The sequence below is a fragment of the Schistocerca serialis genome, unplaced genomic scaffold (assembly GCF_023864345.2).
Source record: "Schistocerca serialis cubense isolate TAMUIC-IGC-003099 unplaced genomic scaffold, iqSchSeri2.2 HiC_scaffold_1234, whole genome shotgun sequence".
Lineage (NCBI taxonomy): Eukaryota > Metazoa > Arthropoda > Insecta > Orthoptera > Acrididae > Schistocerca > Schistocerca serialis.
The window spans coordinates 265,001-270,000 of record NW_026047441.1 but is presented as its reverse complement, the minus strand read 5'-3'; the positions used below and the strand labels follow the sequence as shown (position 1 = coordinate 270,000).

Here is a 5,000-nt window from a genome sequence, read left to right as displayed (position 1 = left end):
ACCTATATCGTGCCTTAACCTAACCTATATCGTGCCTTAACCTAACCTATATCGTGCCTTAACCTAACCTATATCGTGCCTTAACCTAACCTAATTTGTGCCTTAACCTAACCTAATTTGTGCCTTAACCTAACCTAATTTGTGCCTTAACCTAACCTAATTTGTGCCTTAACCTAACCTAATTTGTGCCTTAACCTAACCTAATTTGTGCCTTAACCTAACCTAATTTGTGCCTTAACCTAACCTAATTTGTGCCTTAACCTAACCTAATTTGTGCCGTAACCTAACCTAATTTGTGCCGTAACGTAACCCATGTTGTGCCGTAACGTAACCCATGTTGTGCCGTAACGTAACCCATGTTGTGCCGTAACGTAACCCATGTTGTGCCGTAACGTAACCCATGTTGTGCCGTAACGTAACCCATGTTGTGCCGTAACGTAACCCATGTTGTGCCGTAACGTAACCCATGTTGTGCCTTAACCTAACCCATGTTGTGCCTTAACCTAACCCATGTTGTGCCTTAACCTAACCCATGTTGTGCCTTAACCTAACCCACGTTGTGCCTTAACCTAACCTACGTTGTGCCTTAACCTAACCTACGTTGTGCCTTAACCTAACCCATGTTGTGCCTTAACCTAACCCATGTTGTGCCTTAACCTAACCCATGTTGTGCCTTAACCTAACCCATGTTGTGCCTTAACCTAACCCATGTTGTGCCTTAACCTAACCCATGGTGTGCCTTAACCTAACCCATGGTGTGCCTTAACCTAACCCATGTTGTGCCTTAACCTAACCCATGTTGTGCCTTAACCTAACCCACGTTGTGCCTTAACCTAACCCACGTTGTGCCTTAACCTAACCCACGTTGTGCCTTAACCTAACCCACGTTGTGCCTTAACCTAACCCACGTTGTGCCTTAACCTAACCTACGTTGTGCCTTAACCTAACCCATGTTGTGCCTTAACCTAACCCATGTTGTGCCTTAACCTAACCCATGGTGTGCCTTAACCTAACCCATGGTGTGCCTTAACCTAACCCATGGTGTGCCTTAACCTAACCCATGGTGTGCCTTAACCTAACCCATGTTGTGCCTTAACCTAACCCATGTTGTGCCTTAACCTAACCCATGTTGTGCCTTAACCTAACCCATGTTGTGCCTTAACCTAACCCATGTTGTGCCTTAACCTAACCCATGTTGTGCCTTAACCTAACCCATGTTGTGCCTTAACCTAACCCATGTTGTGCCTTAACCTAACCCATGTTGTGCCTTAACCTAACCCATGTTGTGCCTTAACCTAACCCATGTTGTGCCTTAACCTAACCCATGTTGTGCCTTAACCTAACCCATGTTGTGCCTTAACCTAACCCATGTTGTGCCTTAACCTAACCCATGTTGTGCCTTAACCTAACCCATGTTGTGCCTTAACCTAACCCATGTTGTGCCTTAACCTAACCCATGTTGTGCCTTAACCTAACCCATGTTGTGCCTTAACCTAACCCATGTTGTGCCTTAACCTAACCCATGTTGTGCCTTAACCTAACCCATGTTGTGCCTTAACCTAACCCATGTTGTGCCTTAACCTAACCCATGTTGTGCCTTAACCTAACCCATGTTGTGCCTTAACCTAACCCATGTTGTGCCTTAACCTAACCCATGTTGTGCCTTAACCTAACCCATGTTGTGCCTTAACCTAACCCATGTTGTGCCTTAACCTAACCCATGTTGTGCCTTAACCTAACCCATGTTGTGCCTTAACCTAACCCATGTTGTGCCTTAACCTAACCCATGTTGTGCCTTAACCTAACCCATGTTGTGCCTTAACCTAACCCATGTTGTGCCTTAACCTAACCCATGTTGTGCCTTAACCTAACCCATGTTGTGCCTTAACGTAACCCATGTTGTGCCTTAACGTAACCCATGTTGTGCCTTAACCTAACCTATAATGTGCCTTAACCTAACCTAAAGTGCGCCGTAACCTAAACTATATTGCGCCTTAACCTGACGCACGTTGTCGCTGAACCTGCTCTGTAATTGTTATGCAACCCGTTAAAGTAGTGTAGTGTTGCCTAACCGCAACCCTCGCAATATAGTTCGCTACTCGCACTGCCCGGTCCCCTGTGTATCGCGTCATGTTAAACACCTTGCAGGTGTTGCTGACTTTCCACATGCTCCTGCTATACACTGTAGTGTGGATAGCAGCAGGACGTACATGCCCCCCCCCCTTCCCCCCTGCCTTCGCAAGCTGGTCGGTGAGAAGTTTGCATGTTCAATGCCCTTCGCATGCCGACGTACTCAGCCTACGTTGTGGTACGGCCTGTCACCTGTCCGCCGATGTACGCAAAACCCACAAACTGTACTGCACATTGCTCCGTATGTACTGAATGATACATCGTGGCCCATGTGACCGTATGACGACAGCGCCTAGCAACGGCGGACCATACAGTCCAAATATTGTGCACGCAGCTACGTGTCGTCTCCCTATAAGAGCTGGATTGCAGTGTGGTACGCCATACAGACGTGTGGGAGGAACGGACGCCCTGGATGGCGATCAGCATGAGCAGTCTGTTGATGTAGTGGAGCGTGTATTCGGACGTAGTCGTCTCTTCTCACACACCGTGATAGCATGTTGCACCGCGTTCCACATCTGCGACATGCTGCAGAGGCGGGCTGACAGTCGTTCGCGCAATGGACACCGCATACGTACGGGGTCTACCTTCCACGTGTTCTCTAGGCGTGCACATGTTGTTGCGTCTATGTGGGCAGACGTAGTGTGTTGTGACACCTGACACAGGCATGCAATACTCGTTGCAAATGGCGATGGACGTGTACGTTTGCTGGTGACGTTACGCAAATGAACAACCGGTAACCCGTTGTGGTGCGGTTGTTCTCGCTAGAGGTGAATCAGTGTTGGCGACGATCGGTCGAGCTATTAACCGGTTGTTTCAGGGATACCCACCATGCCCACGAACGTGAAAGGGGACCCACCATGCCCACGAACGTGAAAGGGGATCTGGGTGTGAGGCGATACGCGGCGGTGGCTGGGTGGGACCGTCCCCGGCCGGTGAGGGGGGGCCGCCCGGCGTGCTGGCAGCGCGGTGCGTGGGCGCACGCGCTACAGCCGGCTGGTGGGGGCGGCCGGTGGCAGGCGCGCCGGCCGACGGACGCGGCAGGCGGCGCAGCTGCGCGCCGGCGCCCCCTGCTCGCGGCGCCTTGCGGCCAAAGTAGGTCCTCGCGGGCCCGGTGCGAAGCGCGGTGGCCATCTGCAGTGTGCTGGTCCGATTGAGGACTTTGTGCGCTGAGGATGCGCCGCCGCCCGGCGCTCGGCGCCGCGACGCCGTCTGCTGCTCGGTCGCCCCAGCGGTTCTCGCAGGTGGTTTGTATCGCAGCTGTGCGGACGTGTTGGCGCGTGCGCTGTGCTGGGAGAGTTCGCTTCGGCACCCAAGTAGGGCTTTTGTCCTTCTGTGGCGCTGGCGTTGGAGCTGCCGGTCACCGTAGGTGGCGCGTGTTGTCTCCCGCCGGCAATGCCACGACAGCACGCTCCCGGGCCTCTGTCGGCAGCGGCAAGCTCAGTTGGGAGCACGGGTGGTCGCACCTAAAGCGTCTACTCGCCTAACTCCGGGCGATTGCGCCTCTCTCGAACCCGACCAAGTACTTAGGACGGCGCTGCGCGCCGCCGGGACCTGAGAGGGTTTCGAGGTGTGTTGTGCAGGGGAGCTCAGCCTCCTCCTGTTTGCAGAATAATTGAGCGGACGCTTGCGTGTTCGCGCGGGCCCCCGGGACACACTCCCGGGCGGCCGGCTGCTCAGCTCTAGTTGACGCAGCTCCCTGGTTGATCCTGCCAGTAGTCATATGCTTGTCTCAAAGATTAAGCCATGCATGTCTCAGTACAAGCCGCATTAAGGTGAAACCGCGAATGGCTCATTAAATCAGTTATGGTTCCTTAGATCGTACCCACGTTACTTGGATAACTGTGGTAATTCTAGAGCTAATACATGCAAACAGAGTCCCGACCAGAGATGGAAGGGACGCTTTTATTAGATCAAAACCAATCGGTCGGCTCGTCCGGTCCGTTTGCCTTGGTGACTCTGAATAACTTAGGGCTGATCGCACGGTCCTCGTACCGGCGACGCATCTTTCAAATGTCTGCCTTATCAACTGTCGATGGTAGGTTCTGCGCCTACCATGGTTGTAACGGGTAACGGGGAATCAGGGTTCGATTCCGGAGAGGGAGCCTGAGAAACGGCTACCACATCCAAGGAAGGCAGCAGGCGCGCAAATTACCCACTCCCGGCACGGGGAGGTAGTGACGAAAAATAACGATACGGGACTCATCCGAGGCCCCGTAATCGGAATGAGTACACTTTAAATCCTTTAACGAGTATCTATTGGAGGGCAAGTCTGGTGCCAGCAGCCGCGGTAATTCCAGCTCCAATAGCGTATATTAAAGTTGTTGCGGTTAAAAAGCTCGTAGTTGGATTTGTGTCCCACGCTGTTGGTTCACCGCCCGTCGGTGTTTAACTGGCATGTATCGTGGGACGTCCTGCCGGTGGGGCGAGCCGAAGGCGTGCGACCGCCTCGTGCGTGCTCGTGCGTCCCGAGGCGGACCCCGTTGAAATCCTACCAGGGTGCTCTTTATTGAGTGTCTCGGTGGGCCGGCACGTTTACTTTGAACAAATTAGAGTGCTTAAAGCAGGCAAGCCCGCCTGAATACTGTGTGCATGGAATAATGGAATAGGACCTCGGTTCTATTTTGTTGGTTTTCGGAACCCGAGGTAATGATTAATAGGGACAGGCGGGGGCATTCGTATTGCGACGTTAGAGGTGAAATTCTTGGATCGTCGCAAGACGAACAGAAGCGAAAGCATTTGCCAAGTATGTTTTCATTAATCAAGAACGAAAGTTAGAGGTTCGAAGGCGATCAGATACCGCCCTAGTTCTAACCATAAACGATGCCAGCCAGCGATCCGCCGCAGTTCCTCCGATGACTCGGCGGGCAGCC

General features: G+C 52.5%; 1 non-coding gene across 1 annotated transcript in view; it reads left to right on the top strand.

The window, feature by feature from the left end:
- Window positions 1-3,823: 3,823 nt before the first annotated feature.
- The window catches only part of LOC126436295 (small subunit ribosomal RNA), a 1,909-nt gene continuing 732 nt past the window's right edge, over window positions 3,824-5,000 (top strand). Inside the window, exon 1 of the ribosomal RNA XR_007580570.1 lies at window positions 3,824-5,000. This exon is cut by the window's right edge and continues 732 nt beyond it. This is a non-coding gene — a ribosomal RNA (small subunit ribosomal RNA).